The sequence below is a fragment of the Rhinatrema bivittatum genome, chromosome 9 (genome assembly GCF_901001135.1).
Source record: "Rhinatrema bivittatum chromosome 9, aRhiBiv1.1, whole genome shotgun sequence".
In the NCBI taxonomy this organism is placed as follows: domain Eukaryota; kingdom Metazoa; phylum Chordata; class Amphibia; order Gymnophiona; family Rhinatrematidae; genus Rhinatrema; species Rhinatrema bivittatum.
The window spans coordinates 36156060-36175201 of record NC_042623.1 but is presented as its reverse complement, the minus strand read 5'-3'; the positions used below and the strand labels follow the sequence as shown (position 1 = coordinate 36175201).

The 19142-nt window shown below is 43.4% G+C and overlaps 1 protein-coding gene across 4 annotated transcripts in view; it reads right to left on the bottom strand.

Annotated features, from left to right (window-relative positions):
• Positions 1-19142, bottom strand: part of SHANK3 (SH3 and multiple ankyrin repeat domains 3) — a 1690229-nt gene that overhangs the window by 815071 nt on the left and 856016 nt on the right. The gene's annotated exons all lie outside the window — the stretch shown is intronic.

Sequence of the window (19142 nt, the reverse complement as noted above, 5' to 3'; positions counted from 1 at the left end):
TCCCCTGTCATACCATAATGCTTATTAAATCACATTTCTATATTATACAATTATCAGGATATTTAGGAGTGCGCTATCCTTGCATACAGAGTTGGACATGAGACAAGAGACAAAAAGACAAGCATTTATTTATTTATAAGCATTTGATATTCCACCTTTTCTTAAAGGTAGTCCCAAGGTGGATTACATAAAGTAATATGGCACCTAGCACTTAAGTAACGGATATGCAGATATGAGGTAAATTACAAAGAAAACACAGATGTATAGAGTGGCAGGTCTTTTCTCCAAAGGGATTACAATGTAGACAAGGATACATGGATAATGTAGAAGTAATGTGTGGTGTGTGCAGCAATGAGGAAGAAGCGGCAATAGCAAAGGAGTCAGTAGGACCAGGATTGAGGGGTAAAAGGGGCACTAAGAAAGGACAAGGCTATAGCTAAGAAACTGAATGAATTATTTGCTTTGGTCTTTACTGAGGAAGATGTATGACAGATACCCATAACATCAAAATAATGTGTGGCAAAGAGTTAGGCTGAGCAATAACAGTTAAAAGAATGATTTTTTATTTTTACATATGCACACAATTATGCACAGTGTGAAAATCTACGGTATATGATATTATATAGACACGAGACCCTGACTCGGCCGTGTTTCGCATCAGGGCTGCGTCAGGGGGACCAGAAATTTCACGATTCTATAAAGATAAAAGCATTATACAGTTATTGTACAGTTAGGCGAACACAGCAGTTCAAATATGTATACAACTGAAAGAGGGAGGGGAACCAGGACAATGTGTGTAAGAACATAACAAAATAACAGACAAGAGACAAATTAGCACACAACAATTAGATATAGGGATGTGAATCGTTTTTTGACGATTTAAAACAATCGTCAGATATATTTTAAATCGTCAAAAATCGTTAGAGCCGCAATACAATAACAATTCCCCCGAATTATTGTCAAAAAATCATAAATCGGGGGAGTTTTGGTGTGCGGGAAAACCGGCACACTAAAACAACCCTAAAACCCACCCCGAACCTTTAAAACAAATCCCCCACCCTCCCGAACCCCCCAAAATGTTTTAAATTACCTGGGGTCCAGTGGGGGGGGGGGGGGGGGTCCGTATGACATAGTGAGGGCAAAGGTAGCGCCGGCGCCATTTTGAATATTGGCAATACGGCCCGTGTGCAGGAGGTCGCTCCCGGACCCCCGCTGGACTTTTGGCAAGTTTTGTGGGGGTCAGGAGGCCCCCCCAAGCTGGCCCAAAGTCCCTGGGGGTCCGGGAGCGATCTCCTGCAGGCATGACGTCGGGAGCCAGGAACCAAAATGGCACCGGCGCTACCTTTGCCCTGTCACATGATAAGGGCAAAGGGCCACCGGCGCCATTTCTCTTAACGCAGCCGTGGCCAGAGAGCGGGAGATCGCGCTGGGACCCCCCCCCCCACTGGACCCCAGGTAATTTAAAACATTTTGGGGGGGTTCGGGAGGGTGGGGGATTTGTTTTAAAGGTTCGGGTGGGTTTTAGGGTTGTTTTGGTGTGCCGGTTTTCCCGCCCTCCCCCGATTTACGATTTTTAACGATTTAAAAAAAAACAAAAAAACCCACGACGATCAGATTTCCCTCCCCCCGTTAAGATCGTTAAGACGATCGATCACACGATTCACACCCCTAATTAGATGTACTGCAAACAAACAAATAAATAGCTAAATGTACTACAAACAAATAAACGACAAAGCAGGTAGAAAAGGTTAAAGATTGAAATTAAGGAGAAATATATTATTAAAATTTAAAAAGGGGTTTAAGAAAAAATTGGCTTAATAAGCAGGGGTAGAGGAAAAATGATTCCTTAGCTGCAGGGAACCTGCTTGTGTAGGAAATAGCTTATAGAAAACTTAGAGTGATTACAAGACAAAGTGTCAAAAACTCACTTTTGATGGACAATCGTGATGTATGATTATTTCTGGAATAGAAAATACCAAATCCGGGTAAATGACAAAGGTGGGGGCCGGCCAGACAACAGAGATCTAAAAGGTGATGACCAGTACCTTAAGACAAGTGTGCAGCGCAGAACAAATGCACTTGAGGCAAAGCAGGTTTACTGGGGCCACAGGTGCAGCCGTGACGCCAAAAGAGGTAGAACACCTAAAACAGAATATAACTATGGTTATGATGAAAGGAAAAACAAAAACTTGCTAAATGAAAAATAGGGGAACCAAACAAAACTACCTTAGTGAATTCGGAATCTGGAAGGATTTACACACACTGGAACTGTGAAAGGACATGCCCCTTGTACCCACTGCTCCGTGTGCACACATTCCATGAGTATCCAATCTTTTGTACACCCGGTATCCTCAAAACAGTGTAATCTCCACCATTGCACCACTTGTGCCTCGAGTGCAGGGCCGGCGGAAGCACTAGGCGAACTAGGCGATCGCCTAGGGCGCTGAGCATTAGGGGGCGCCGAGCCGCTGATGGCCAATGGCCGCCGGTGGACGTCATCCCAATAGCGGCTGAGCGGTGAACTACTGCTATGCTGTGTGCCGAATACACACAGCAAGAAGATCGGCGGGGCCGTGGTGGAGCTCAAGTCACCACGGCCGGAAGAAAACAATCGCGTCTAAACATGCTGGTGCTCCAGCTCCTTCCTGCCCGCGCGGCCCCGGAAGAAAAATGTTGCTGGAGCCGCGCGGGCAGGAAGGAGGAGGTGCATCAGCCAATGCAGGAGCTTCTCCTCCTTCCTGCCCGCGCGGCCCCGGAAGAAAAATGTTGCCGGAGCCGTGCGGGCAGGAAGGAGGAGGATCATCAGCCAATGCAGGAGCTTCTCCTCCTTCCTGCCCGCGCGCCCCCGGAAGAAAAATGTTGCCGGAGCCGCGCGGGCAGGAAAGAGGAGGAGCATCAGCCGCGTACAGAAGAGGAGCAGCGCGGCTCGAGAAGTCCGGGGCCGCTGCAGAGCCCATCCTGCAGCGGCCGTGAAGAGGAGGCCCAGAGGTGAGAGAAAGACTGAGGGTTTGTACAGTGTGTATGTGTGCGTGTATGAGATGAGTTGAGAGACTGTGTGTGGGAGTGAGGACCTGAATGTTTGCAGAGACAGCATGTGAGAGCCTCTGTGTGTGTGTGAGAGAGACAGCATGTGACAGTGAGAGCCTGTGCTTGAGCAAGACAGCATGTGGGAGTGAGAGAGAGCCTGTGTGCCAGAGTCAGACAGCATGTGCCAGTGAGAGACTGTGTGTATGAATGATTGTATGAGAGAGAGCATGTGACAATGAGAGCCTGTGCTTGAGCAAGACAGCATGTGGGAGTGAGAGAGAGCCTGTGTGCCAGAATCAGACAGCATGTGCAAGAGAGAGACGGTGTATACATGATTGTATGAGAGAGAGCATGTGAGAGTGAGTGCCTGTGTATGTGTGTGTGTGTGAGAGAGAGAAAACATGTGAGAATGAGAACCTGACTGTGTGTTTGAGGGAAGAAGACAGATGGAGAGAAAAGAAATATGTTATAAAAGGAATTGGCAAAAAAATAAGAAAGGGAAGGTGGAAAAAAAAAAAGCCTGTGACCAACTGATTAGAAAACTAAGATCAGACAGCAAATGTAAAAAAAAATAAATTATTTTTTACTGATTGGAACATGTAATCTTTGGGAATGTGCAAGAGTAGCACTTTCTCTATGCGGATCTCACAATGTACCATGAGGCCTGCACAGAGGAGGCAGCAGAATGGGCTTCAGTGCCAATAGTAGCAATCAGCACCTCCGCAATAGCCATACAGCAACAGTGACAGTGGCAGCAGAGGAATGAGAGAGGCTCTGAGGTTGCTGGCAAAAGAAAGAGAGGGGGGTCTCTGCCTTTAGTGTGTGCATGTGTATGAATGGGAGTTTGCCTGGCGGTGTATGTGTGTGAATGCATGGGTGCCTGCCTGAGGGTGTGTCTGTGTATGAGAATGAATGGGTGTCTTCCTGGGGTTTGTATGTGTGAGAATAGATGCCTGCCTGTTTGTGCTGTATGTGTGTGTGTGTGTGAGAATAAATTGGTGCCTGCCTGGGGGTCTGGGTGTGAGAATGAATGTGTGCATGCCTGGGGGATGGGGAGGGAGTGGTGTGAAAATGAATGGGAGCCCGCCTGGGGGTCAGTGTGAGAATGACTGGGAGCTTGCCTGTGTGTGTGTGTGTGTGTTTGTGTGAGAACGATTGGAAGCTTGCCTGGGAGTGTGTGTTTGTGTGTATGTGAGGGAGCCAGTGAGAGCATGAGTGTGTATGAGAAAATCCAGGGGAGTAAGAGTTTGTGGGGGGGGGGGGGGTGTGTGGAGGGGGAGAGAGTGCCTTAGAGCCTGAGTGTGTCAGTGTCTGTGAGAGCGAGAGGTTATGGTTGGGTATAAGAGCATGAATGTGTATGTATGTGACAGTGTATGTGTGAGAGAGAATGGACATGTGAGTATGTGTGAGAGAGAGAGGATAACCTCAATCAAGAGCTCCCATGTATGGACAGCAGGGGCTTTTTAAAATCCTTATTAGTTTTAATTATTGTGTGTTATTTGATATATGTGCTGTTTTGAAATATTTTATTGGTTTTAGGAAATTGTAAAAAATGTATATGATTTTAATTAATAGAAATTCTATTTATCAGTAGTTTTAAAATATTATTTTATTAGTATGGTTTTACTATTATAACTGATGCTTTATGTTTCTTGATTTTATTTGTTTTATGAAGAATGGTGGTTCTGGTTTTCCATTGTTAATACACAGAGTCTGGCTTCTTGGGGTTTCCATTTCAGTTTTTGTCTAATTTGTGCTCCTTTATTTTGTATTCTGTATTTGGTGAGGGTCTGTCTCTGCTCTGTGTGTGTGACCATGATGAGAGATTCTGCTAGCATATGGATCTATAGCAATCGGGTTTGTTTTGTTTCCTCAGTAGGTGGAGTATTGGTATTCTAGGACCCAGTGTAATATTTACCCTTGCTTATTCACAGGTAGGGTTATTGTTGTTTGAGTCCTTGGTGTTATTACTGTTATGTTATGATGGGATTGCAGTATAGATTTTGAGTGTCTTTTTTGTGGTGTTTTGTGTTAGTTCACAATGTGCCTGGCAGTGGAAGCTGTTTGTGCTGCTGTTACTGTGAAGTGACACCAGAATTTGAAAATATCTTTCAGTATGATGAGCTGTAAGGGAAACATCCAAGCTCCATTGTTTGGGGGGAATTTCAGTGGATGCACAGAGTTACAGAACTGGAGGTACAGGATTTATATTGACCTTCTGTTCCTTCCTATATATTCCTGACTTCACTCTCATAGCCACATAGAATCAGTTGACTGAGGCTATCAACATAATTTTATAGTGTGAAACTGGCCAGCTTTTTAAAATAACGCAGAGGACCCTTTGGACTTTTTTATTAACACTTTTTTTTAATAACCAATTTTAAAGCAGGATCCATGCTATAGAGGTGGGTGAGATGAAGAAATGTCATTTTGGCGCCCCCCCCCCCCCCCCCCCAATTCTTCTGTCTGGAGACACCACTGATTTTCTGTGACCTTAAGCATTAGTACAAGAAGGATTAAGGGGGGATGCTGGAGAGGCACACAAATGCATTGGCCCCCGGGCACCGGAGACCCTTGGTACGCCACTGGGTGCGAGCCATATGGAGCCGCAAGTGGTGGCAAAGAGGAGTGGAGTTTGGCAGGCCGCAAGCAGTGCCCAACCTGCTTGCGACCCAGAAAACCCCAGTCAGCGGGCGTGATCGAGAATGAGGTAAGGGTCGGGGCCGAGACCGGGGGGGGGGGGGGGGCGCAAGGGAGAAGGCTCGCCTAGGGCGCCAAATCCCCTTGCACCGGCCCTGCTCGAGTGGTGTGGTGTATGTGATTTTATGCCCTTGTCCCTTAATCTATGTTGGTAAAACTACCCGCCCTCTCAGGGCAAGGATAATCGAATACTGATCATGTTTAAAGTCAGGGCGCCAAGAGGCACCTTCAGTAGACCATTGGCAGGCCAAGAATCACTCCATTACCCACTTACAGTTCTTTGCTTTGGAACAACTACCTAAACCTACACGAAGGGGTAATTGGTCTTTAGCACTTGTTTGAAGGGAACAAAAATGGATTTATGAGTTTAACTCCTTAACCTCATTCGGCTTGAATCGTGAAATTGAGTGGTCTGTGTTTTTTTAATTTGTCTTATTTGCCCTTATGATGCTGTTGCGCTAGACACTCCCCTCCATTTTTCTTTTCTGATTTAGTTTAGTATTTTGCCTCTCCCCCTTTTCATTCTATGTATGTCTGCCTTTTCCTATTACCCATCTTCTTTTCTCTCCCCTATCTTCTTCCCCTTCCCTTCTTCCCCATACCCCTTTCCCCCCTTTCTTTCCCCCTTCCTTCTTTTCTGTCCCTCCTTTACCCCCTTCCCCATCTTTTCCCCTCCCCCTTCCCCCTTTCCTCACTTTTTTATCCCCCTTTCCCCCCTCTTCCCTGTCCCTTTATCTGTTTCTTTTTATTTCTGCCTTGTTTGCCCCCTGCCCTGCCCCCTGCCTCCCCTGCCCTCTTCCCCTTTCCTTTCTTTTGTCTTGCCCGCTACCACCCTGCCCCCATTTTTCCTCTCCCCATTTTCTCCCTTCCCTCTTCCTCCTTTTTCATCCCTTTTTTCTCCCTTCCCTTCCTTCCCCCCTGCCCCTTCCCCCTCTTTTTCTCTCCCTCCTCCCTCTCCCCCCCTTTCTTCAACAAAAACAATTTTTTCCTTTAATTTTTAATCACACACTTTGAGTTGCTTTTGAATACTGTTATTCTCACTTAAATTTTTCTTATTTGTATTGGTTTCAGCCCTTATATACCATACGGAACTATATAACCATGATTTTATTTTTCAGATTTTACCCCTCTGGAGCTTCACTGGATCTTTTCTACCTTTTATTTTTTAGGTGCGGGAGAAATGTACTACTTACTGTTTTGTGACACTAGCTGTCAATCAGGGTCACATGGTCTTTTTTTCGCGCATTTTTCACTTTGTATCTGCCCATTTAAACGCCAGCTGTTTCGGACAATTCCTGAGACATCGCACGTGAAGAGTCTGCTGTACCTGTTTGTAAGTCGTACTCACGATGTTTCAGTCACTGTTAGTAATTATACAGAACTGCTTCATTACTGTTCTTACTTCTTTTGTCTTTCAACTAGTGCATTTACAACCTTGAGACCTCCCGGTCCGGTTCACACTCTAACAGAGTTAGTAACTTTTTGCTTTGTTACCTGTGATTATTTCAATTTTAATTTTACCCCATGGTGGCCCATGCAATTTCACCCTTCTTGTTGTCAATTTTGTTTTGTAATTCATAGCTCAGACCTAGATTTATCAAAATGCGGTAACTATCGCATGCGATAGCAAAAGGGGTGTGGTTTATGCAAATATTCATTTTATCACAATTTGTGCTAGTTACCTATGTGAAGAGCTAAGGTAGTGCAAATTGCAATAACATTATTATTGTGATAAGAGCCAGACCTGTTGTATTTCAGAGAGAGAGGAGAGACTGGCCATAGTGCTGTCTCCCTAGATAGGTATTTGTATCCCTATGGTAGGCCCACCTAGTAACTCAAGGTGAGGTGTAGGTATCAGTGTAGGGGGTTAGGGGCCCCTTTGACATTCAATGTTAGACGTACGAACAGAACAGTGGTCTCTTGTGAACATTTGATGACCCTCGGAGTGAGGAAACTCACTCCAAGATGAGATTTGAACAATGTTCTTTCCACCTAGTTTGATGTTACCCAGGTAGAGAGTCCATCAAGCTAGGTTGAGAGAACATTGCCCAAATCTCATCTTGGAGTGAGTTTCCTCACTCCGAGGGTCATCAAATGTTCACAAGAGAGCGCTGTTCTGTTCGTACGTCTAACATTGAATGTCAAAGGGGCCCCTAACCCCCTACACTGATACCTACACCTCACCTTGAGTTACTAGGTGGGCCTACCATAGGGATACAAATACCTATCTAGGGAGAAGACATTATGGCCCATCTCTCTCTCTCTCTCACAATTCAAAAAGGTATTGTTAAAATCAGTGTTACATTATGTCTATGCAATAACTCTTCACAGACAGGCAAACCCAGCCCACTCCTCCATATTTGCATCACACCATACAATATGGTGCTATCGCATGCATTAAACACATTTTCACATGTGGTAAGGGCCTATCACATGCATTAATGGGGCTTTTCACATGCACTAAGCCCTTAACGCATGCAAAAAAGCCTTAGCACATTTTGATAAATGACCCCCTCAGTTCCTTAAATCATTATTCTCTTAGGTTCGGCTCCTTGTTCTAATAATAACTTTGGACCTCGCGATGTCTCCAGCATCCCTCCTACATACAATGTCCTGAACTGTGTAATTCCTTCCAGATTCCGAATTCACTAAGGTAGTTTTGTTTGGTTCCCCTATTTTTCATTTAGCAAGTTTTTGTTTTTTCTTTCATCATAACCATAGTTATATTCTGTTTTAGGTGTTCTACCTCTTTTGGCGTCACGGCTGCACCCGTGGCCCCAGTAAACCTGCTTTGCCTCAAGTGCATTTGTTCTGCGCTGCACACTTGTCTTAAGGTACTGGTCATCACCTTTTAGATCTCTGTTGTCTGGCCGGCCCCCACCTTTGCCATTTACCCAGATTTGGTATTTTCTATTCCAGAAATAATCATACATCACGATTGTCCATCAAAAGTGAGTTTTTGACACTTTGTCTTGTATTCACTCTAAGTTTTCTATAAGCTATTTCCTACACAAGCAGGTTCCCTGCAGCTAAGGAATCATTTTTCCTCTACCCCTGCTTATTAAGCCAATTTTTTCTTAAACCCCTTTTTTAATTTTAATAATATAATTTTCCTTAATTTCAATCTTTAACCTTTTCTACCTGCTTTGTCGTTTATTTGTTTGTAGTACATTTAGCTATTTATTTGTTTGTTTGCAGTACATCTAATTGTTGTGTGCTAATTTGTCTCTTGTCTGTTATTTTGTTATGTTCTTACACACATTGTCCTGGTTCCCCTCCCTCTTTCAGATGTACACATATTTGAACTGCTGTGTTCGCCTAACTGTGCAATAACTGTATAATGCTTTTATCTTTATAGAATCGTGAAATTTCTGGTCCCCCTGACGCAGCCCTGATGCAAAACATGGCGATGTCAGGGTCCCATATCTATATAATATTGTATACCGTAGATTTTCCCACTGTGCATAATTGATGTGTGCATATGTAAAAATAAAAAAATATTCTGTTAACTGTTATTGCTCAGCATAACTCTTTGCCACACATTATTTTATTTACCTATATGTGTGCGCTGTTTACTCCGCCCTTTCCTTGTGCAACAGATACCCATGCCAGAAGTGATATTTAAAGGTGATGATTCAGAGGAAATGAAACAGATCTCAGTGAACCTGGAAGATATACTAGGGAAAATTGACAAACTAAAGAGTAGCAAATCACCTAGACCAGATGGTATACATCCCAGAATGATGAAAGAACTACAAAATGAAATAGCAGTCCTACTGTTGGTAATCTGTAAACTATCATTAAAATCAGCTATGGTATCCGAAGATTGGAGGGTGGCCAATATAACGCTGGTTTTTAAAAAGGGTGCCAGGGGTGATCCAGGAAACTACAGACTGGTGAGGCTGACATCAGAACCAGGCAAAATCGTTGAAAGTATTCTAAAGAATAAAATTACTGAACATATAGATAGACATAGTTTAAAGGAAAAAAGTCAACATGGATTTATCCAAGGGAAGTCTTTCCTCACCAATTTGCAATATTTGTTTGAAGACATGAATAAACATGTAGATAAAGGTGAGCCAGTTGATATATCTAGATTTTCAGAAATAGTTTGACAAAGTACCTCATGAGATACTTGAGGAAATTAAAAAGTCATGGGATAAGAACCAATGTTCTGTTGTGGATTGAAAACTGGTGAAAAGATAGAAAACAGAGAGTAGAGGTAAATGGTCAGTTTTCTCAATGGAAAAAGGTAAATAGTGGAGTGTCCCAGGGATCTGTACTAGGACCTATGCTATTCAATATATTCATAAATGACCTAGATATGAGAATGATGAGTGAGGTGATCAAATTTGTTGATGATACAAAATTATTCAATGTTGTTAAGTCACAAGAGGATTGTGAGAAATTGCAAGAGGACCTTGTGAGACTGGGTGACTGGACATCCCAATGGGAGGTGACATCTAATATAGACGTGTGCAAAGTGAAACATGTAGGGAAGAGCAATCCATATTATGGCTACACAATGCAAGGTTCCACTTTGGGAGTCACCACCCAGGAAAAGGATCAAGGTGTCATCGTGGATAATACAGTATGTTGAAATTCTCTGCTTAGTGTGTGGTGGCAGCCAAGAAAGCAAATATAGTGCTAGGAATTATTAGGAAAGGAATGGAGAACAAAACAGAAAATATCATAATGCCTCTGTATCGCTCCATGGTATGACCTCATCTTGAGTATTGTGTGCAGTTCTGGTCAGGGCATTTCAAAAAAGGCATAGCAGAATTAGAAAAGGTACAGATAAGGGTGACCAAAATGATAAAGGGGATGGAATGATTCCCTTTGAGAAAAGGCTAAAGAGGTTAGGGCTCCAGTTTAGAGAGAAGATGGCTGAGGGGAGATATAATAGAGGTCTATAAAATAATGAGTGGAGTGGAATGGGTATATGCAAATCAGTTGTTTGCTCTTTCAAAAAGTACAAAACTAGGGGACATTCAATGAAGTTACTGTGTGATACATTTAAGACAAATAGGATAAAATATTTTTTTTACTCAACACATAATTAAAATCTGGAATTTGTTGCTGGAGAATGAGATGAAAACTGTTAGTGTAAATGGGTTTAAAAAAGGTTTAGACAAGTTCCTGAAAGAAAAGTCCATAATCCTGTTGCGTTTGGCAGTCCGTCACATTTACCACCAGGCCCAAGCCGCTGTCACCAACCACTGATGCTACCAAAGTATCCCCATACAACTACGTGGCAGGCCACTGTGTTCCACCAAGCCCCGACTTTACCAACACGACACAAGATGCTGCTGACACTCTTTCTGGCCTCCCCAAGGTGTGCATGTGGGAAATCCCCCTTGATGCCTACTGATGACTTAACGGGCTCTGGGCTATAGAAGGCCCTTGCTTCCCTTCAGTCCTTGCCTCGGCAACAGGTCTCCCTATATTCCTTGTCTTCGTTCTCAAGTTTCTGCGTTCCTGTTCCATTGTTCCTCACCTTTGTTCTTCAGTTTCAGTGTTCAAAGTCCTGTGGTTTGTGTTTTCATCTTCAGTTCCAGAGGTCCTTGTCTTCATCTTCAGTGTCTGTGGTTCTTTTTCGGTTCTTTTGTGTGTTCCTTGCCTGTTGTTCTGCTCCTTGCTTTCCAGACCTGCCTATCTGTCCCTTCCTTCTATGGACGGAAACCCACAATTGACTTTGGCCTCTTTCCTTGATGCTCTCTGCTTTTTGCCTGCCACTGACCACTGCCTGATTCTCTGACTTTCTTGCTAGCTGACTGCCTCCGACATTAGTCTGCCTTCAGATTCGTCTCTTCCATTCCTGCTCCAACCCAGTGACCCCGACAGATCTTTCAAACCACAGAGACCGCCACCTAAGACCTGCCTGTACCAGCATCCAAGGACTCAACCTGAGGGAAACATTGACATGAGTCAACCCCACCTTGGTCTAAGGGTTCATACCCACAACAAAACCATTATTAAGGTGGACTTGGGAAATCCACTGCTAATCCCTGGGATGAGCAGCATGGAATCTATTGACCTTTTGGGATCTTGCCAGGTACCTGTGACCTGGATGGGCCACTAATGGAGACAGGGCTTGATGGACCTTTGGTCTGACCCAGTTTGGCAAGTTTTATGTTCTTATGTTTATCTTCCTTGACCATGGAATGATATTCCAAGGACTTCTAAGCAGATATGGGGTCCACTTATCAAAGAAGGGTCACAGCATTTTCCAAAACAAACTGGCAACCCTACTAAGAAGGGTTTTAAACTAGGATCATCAGGCATGGGTAAACAAAGCTCTAAGGTAATTAAAAGTCTATAGGTAGTAAAATGTTTAGGGGTAGATTTTTAAAAAGAACATATATGCGTCCATGTGCGCATGCTTCCCTCCCAGTCCGCTCCAATTAAGGAGCAGACTGGGAGGGAACTTCCCTACCCTCTACCCTAACCTCCCTTCCCCTTCCTCTATCCTAACCACTCCCTATCCCTATCCTAGTCCCCCCATTTTTTAACTTACTTTTTGCTCCTGCAAAGGAGCAGGAGCAAGCTGCGCGTGCCAGCAACCTGCCGGCACGCGATCCCCCGTCACAGTGGCAATTGGCCACTGTACCGGGCGCCTCTAGCCCCGCCCGCTGGACCGCCCCTCTGCCAAGGCCTGGTTCTTGTGCGTGTAACAGGGGTTACGCGCGCAGCTCGGCCCCTTTTAAAATGCGCACAACGCGTGCAAGGCCAGGCCCTGTGTTTTATGTGCGCGGGCCATTAAAAATGCGGCCTTAAATGCATACAGAGAAATGAGAAAAAAGGGTAACTTCTGCAAAACTATATACATAGTCTATTGTAGGGGAAATAAAGTCCCAGATATAGAAGCAGTCATAGAAGAGTTGACTTGGATATATTGATGGTTACAGAGACATGATTCAGATATAGTTATACTAGGCTAAAACCGATTCCGGAAGGTCAAGGTAGGAAGAAAGGAAGGAGTGGTGCTATATGTAAAAATAATATTAAAGCAACAAAACTGCAGGGCTTACAAGGTAAGTAGGAAGCACGGCAGGTTAATCTAGGTTAATCACATCTGTTAAATGTGACTCAAGGTTTTGGAGTGCAGATGACATTCAGTTGTTTATCAGAATGGATAAGGATCAGGAGTTTGGAGTGACTAATTTTTTTTTTTAATTTTATTTTAGTACATTTATAAATTTAACATAAGCATCCTTGTAACAGGAAAAAGAGGAAAAGTGTAATACAATATAGCTATAAAGAAACACAATAATCAAAATATAATATCTCATACACATTCCTCGAGGTAATAAGAAAATAGAGGAGAGACCAAGAAAGAAAAGAAGCAAATTTACATTGTAATAAAAGTAATAGGAAAAGAAAACTGAGAGGTATAACAACACTATTATTCCAACAACCAAGTCATTATAGAGAGCTAAATATTGGCATGAGAATCCAGGAAGAGTCTCAACTGAGAAGGTTCAAAATATACATAATATTGTGGAATTCCACTAAACATTTACATGGATATCTCAATATAAACTGTGCATCAAGTGCAAAAACCTCTGAATGCATAGAAAGAAACTTTCTCCGATCTAGGGTAACCCTGGTAATATCAGGGTATATCAACTCGAAAAATACAACTATCTCACCACTGTTTTCATGACTCAGTAACACATTTATAATGACCTTCATACTAGGCGTCATTGCAAGTGTAAGACACTGATTCAACTCTGCCTTATTTATAATCATTGGTCATTTTTTAAGTCCATAAAAATCTCAATATTATTTTTTTTGTTTTTTTTGCTGGTGAACACAAATCCACAATCTTCCTTGTTATTTGCTAGTGAACTGAAAACCTCAGTCTTTCCAACGTGTTTACTCAGTGTATGAATTTTTATCTGGCCATATTCAAGGAAATCTTATCTTATTCATACTAAAGTAGTTACAAAATGAACCACTTAGCTTATCAAATCCATGACGAAATCGATGGAAAAATAATTTGTATAGATCTTCACAATTTCCACAATAGCATATGTCCATGAAAGATGGCACCAATCAATTTGGCCGGAAACCAATGCAGCTAACCAGGAATGCTGACATATTGCAATATAAAGTTTGCCCTATGAAGAAGGAATCCTCTCCGAAACACAGACCATGTCGGGCATTTTGATTGATTAAAGTCACTCTTTGAGTAGTGCTTACCAGATTTGCTCTCATCTATGATGTTTAAAACATCCCTTTGAAGCAATGGAGTCAAGGCCTGAATCCAGGGACCATACCTGGGAACTCTCTGGGTTTAGCCCAGAAACTCCAGAAATTTAGACAAATTACTGGGTCTCTGGGCAGGACTCTAAAATCTCTTCTGGGTGGCACAGTGCTGCTATTTCTTACTTTGCTGCATGCCACTCTGTTTCCTCTCGTTTCTCTCACCTGCATGCACAGTGCAGCATTGGTGAAGCAGGGCGTGCACATGATGAATGAGAGAGAGAGGGAAAAAGAATATGACTATATATATCTACCACTGTAAGAGGGACAGTTTGAACTCAGGGTGAGTTGGGGGGGTGGTGATATTTTGGTCTACCTTGGGCACTACAGACCCATGCACCGGCCCTGTGCACGACGACTGCAGGGGCCCATGGTAAAGGTTTTCAAGGCCAGAGACAGAGAAGTGCCTGCAGCCCTGCACACTCAGACAGTTGAGCTCCCCATGCTTTGCATACCACGTAGGCTCAGTGACAGTCATTTCTCAGTAATTCATTTTAAATGATAACTGAATAACAATCAATATCTGCTCTCTCTCTCTCCCCCCCCCCCCCCCGGCTTATCTTGAGAAATCTCAGGGTAAGCAGAACTCAAAAGTTCCCAGGTATGCCGGGGACTATTCAAAGATACTCCTTCCAGGTGGGAGAGAAGTAATTGCCCTGGCAATGACATGAGCCTTTGTAGTGTCCACACTTCCAGGAGCCAAGTTAGTAATAGGAGCAGTTTCTCCATGCGCTGCTTCATCCCAACTGATTCTAGGACTATTTACCAGCAAATCTGCTCCTGCAGGTATCAAACAAAAGGGAGGGGAAGGCATCCTCCGAGTATTGGGGTTTAAAGATGTCTCCTCAGCTGGCAGTGTTGGCATTCGCACACCATCAGGTACCGCAGCGGCTCCCACTCCCAGGCTAATTGACGTTGCTGGGGTAAAAAACCCATCAATCCGTGGCTAGAAAGAGTCTACTGAGAGAGATGCTTGGATATTCTCCCTCAGTTTAGCAGCAAGAAAAACGGAAAGAGTTCAAACCACAGCCTCTCAGACTTCAGCCATCTTTGTCTCAGGAGAACGACTAACCTTAATGCCTCTCTTAAATCTGTAGAGAGCTGGCTTGAGAAAAACAAACTGAAGTTTAACCCTTCAGAATAGGAGCTCTTAGGGGTAAGCAGGCAACAGAGGTTGCTGTCTGTTTTTCCTTCTACTTCTGGAATGAATTTAAAGCTGAAGGATGTGGTACACAGTTTGAGTTTAAACTGGATTCATAGTTAACTATGGAGATTCAGATTTAGTAAGAAGTATTTTTTGGCATTAATGGCAAATCCATCAGCTTCATTCCTTCCTGGAAAGGAGAGACTTGGCCATGGTTATGCATGCTTGTATAATAAATCAGATTAATTACTGTAATGTCTTATGTCAGGGTATTTGCTGGGAAGCTTCAAACATTTACAGCTCCTTTAGAATACAGCCGCTAGACTTCTGTTTAAGAATTTAAAAAGAGCTACACTGTTTCCTGGGTGAACCAGGCTGAAGTTTAAAATTATTTTGCTTACATTTAAATGCCTAAATCTTGCAATGCCTAATATAATGCAGATTTGTTAGTGAACTATGAATTTGTAAGGGCTTTAAAGTCAGCTAATCACATTTTATTAGAAATCGCAGGTCCATTTGTAGTACTTATGATTTGAACAATACAAAACCGCAAAAGTACTGTCCTCAAACTGATATCAAATAATGAAAAAGGTACAGTATTACAAAAAATTCAAAAGGCGATCTAATTGCACATCAATATGTGAGAAGGAAAGCTGAAGCAAAAGCAAAACGCTAGTGCAAAGTTGGAGTGTCAGCAAGCCAGGTATAAGTGTAAGACCTCCCTTGAAAAGGGAGATTACCTGGTCGACTCAATCATCCACCCCTGGCCCACAAAGGTGCCATAAATGAAAATAGTCACAAGTAGTATTTTTTTAAGCTTTTCTAAATATTGCAACTAAAATGCCTAAAGGCATCCTCGCTCTTAGAACTGTTGAAATGTCACTTGACAACCAAAACGTTTTTGTGTCCACAATGCAGGAACTCCCAGGTCAGCTGTGCCCTACTGGTGCTCTTTCAACCAGGATGTCAGCCACAGTTTTTCTTGACATTGGGTTCAATTAAAGCTGGGGGCTGTGTATTTTGGTCCAATCCTAGTCACTATGTCATGTCACACAAATAAGTATCTCTGGAGGACATACTGCAGAACAGTCAGGGACATGCACAATCATACCATGAGGTTGATCTCTTTCTGCAATGACATGTGTGGAAGCTGTGATGTACAGCTTCAGTATTAGAGGAGTGCTAGAAACAGGTAGCGATAGGTTGGCTGTGAGTAATATGGACAGATTGTATAGGAACCCCAGATGAAATTTTCCATTCAGGAAGATCTGACACAGCATAAGCAAGTGCTATAGTGTACATATAGTTTCACAGTAAAAGGTGGCATGGACTTTAGGTTTGGAAATAGCCTTTTAAGGCTCGTGTCAAGCTATAGTTTAGTTTCTAGTGTATAATAGCATGCTGTGGGTTGGCAACAATATTACAAAGTCACTGTGGTGTAAGCGATGAAGCCATTCTCTCTTTGCTGCAGGAGATTTGGAATATGGTTGCAGGACTTGGCTTCTCACACCTGTCGCTATTCCCAACATGCCAGTGGAGACGAGGTACAACTAGATCTTATGTCATAGAACATACCTTTGGAGTTCTCAAAAGTAGATGTTGCTATTTGGCCAAAATGGGGAAAGCTTTATTGTATGCCCCACCCAGTGTCGCCGAGGTAGTGCTGCTCTGCTGTGTATTCCATAATCTGGCTCTATGGTATGGTATCCTAGTAGATGTTGTTCCATATCTACCCAAGGATCCCCCATGTCCCCCTGCAGAAGCCAGAGAGACCACATGGACTGGCAGTCAACTTTAACAAAGTGACACAAAATAAACCTAACAAAGTAGACAAAGTAGTACAAAGTAGACAAAGTAGACAAAGTAGACAAAGTAGTAGTAGACAAAGTAGACACAAAATAAACCTAACACCAAAGAGATGTGGCTGGCCTAATGTATTCATAGTGATTGTCAGTCCAAAAGAGTCACGTCCTGCCACAGCGTTTGTGTAGGAATGCCAACACAGTGTACATAGCGTGCGCCTTCTTGTTTGCCTTGGCTACGCCTTTGACCCAGTCCTAGCCCTCACATATTGGCGAGATAGTTGCATAGGTATGATGGAACTCCAGTAGAGCCTAGGACATGGAGCCAAGTGCTCTATAAGTCATAGAAATCATAAGTAGCTCATCTGCTTAAAGGCACATCCTGAAGCTACAAGTTGTCAGTTACAATCATCATTCACAGACTCGACATGTAACAGCCAGATTCCCTAGCTGACACTCAAGTGCATCTGAATATATCCACATGTCCATCGGAAGCATAGTGTCACATGGGCCTGCAAAGACACAGGGATCAGCACTGCCTCAGATGTTTTGAGGCAGTGCTGACATTGGAATGCTCACATAGCAGGTTTTCACTTACAGCCTTTTGGGAAGCCCATGTCAAATATAGTGGCAATCCCAAACTTCTTACAGGTCATTGAAAGCTAGCAGATCACATAGGGGTTGCATACGACTTTGCATAGCTGGGCCTTGCTACACCTAGATAAGCAAACAGTCAACTATCATGTACAGATGGTAAGGACCTTGGCCTATGGGCTGTCATGTTGGTTATGTTAGCTGCTCGGAGACGCTATCCAAGGATGCAGGTCTGACTATCTGAAGGCTGGATTGGGAATAGGATGGTGTCATGCCTTCACATGTTGTTGAAATGTATAGGTCAGAGTTTATTTAGTGATGACAATAACAGCACCACATGTCAGGTAGAACAAAGACTGGGAGAAAATGAGGGTGGTAGAGCAACAGTGTGCCAAACTAAAAGGAGCAATTACAAAGACAGCAAATTTCTATGGAGCGTAGTGCAGTCTAGATAGAATGCAAGTGCATTCTTACAGTCCTAGTGGAAAACCTTCTCGCCCTGGTGAGAGAGAGGCATTGGGAAAAAGTGGGCAGAGTATATTCTGAGTAAGATGAGAGGATGCATCTACCTTAAGAAGAATATGAGGGTGAGTACGTAGGACCACTCGGTCATGGAGGAACGCAGGGTCGGGTGAGTATGCAACAAGACCTGTTGGCAGAAGTGATGGCTACAAGGGAAAGAAGTTCCCATGTCAGACTGTTAAGTTATAGGAATGTAAAGGCTTGAACGGGGAATGTATGAGTCTTGTAAGCACTAAATGTAGGCCCCATTCCATAACCAGTGAACATTGAGGCGGCTTAATCAGTGGATAACCCATTGTAAGCCAACTCAGAAGGGGCTGAACTGTTAATCGGGCATCCCGACTCCTAAGTGGTACGCTGGATTGGAACTGAGGTGTACCCATGCGGAGGATGACTGGGGACCAGAATTCGAGGGTATGTTAGAAAGCGTAAGAGAAAAGGAGTGGTGTAGAAAAAGGGGCTAATACCCTTTTGTATTCGCCATGTGGTAAATTATGCCATTTTGAATGGTAAAATTTAAGTGTGGAAGGTGTTGTAATGCTACCAGTACCTGAGAACATCAGTGAGTCTGTAATATGAGACTGACCTGTGGGCAGGCGAATTGGTTACTGGAGTGATAGGTTGAGAAGTATGGGGAAGCATACTTGTCACGATCAGGATTGGGTCTGAGAAACAGTGAACCCCGTTCTCTTGTAGCATAATGAGGGTTTTGGCTATGAGAGGCATCGAAAGAGACACATATAAGAGGCCTTTGTTGCAGAGCGAGCAAAGGCGTCCATGGGAACGCATTCCGATACATGTGTAGGGAGTAGAACCTGTCCATCGTATGGTTCGATTCGGATGCAGAGGGCAAGGTTGGTTGACCTCAGCTCTAGAAGATTTTGCTCGCTACACATGTAGTCAGAGACCATTCAAGAGGATGGAAACATCTATGGAGAAGGTCTGCTAGTGCGTTCGGTAAGTATGTTAGATAAGTGGCCCGGGAATGCATGGAGTGTGCAAGGGCCGAAGGCTAGAGCTGCACAGCTTCCTGGCAGAGCAGCTAAGAGGTTGTGCATGCTTGTGTGTTAGAATACCACATTGTC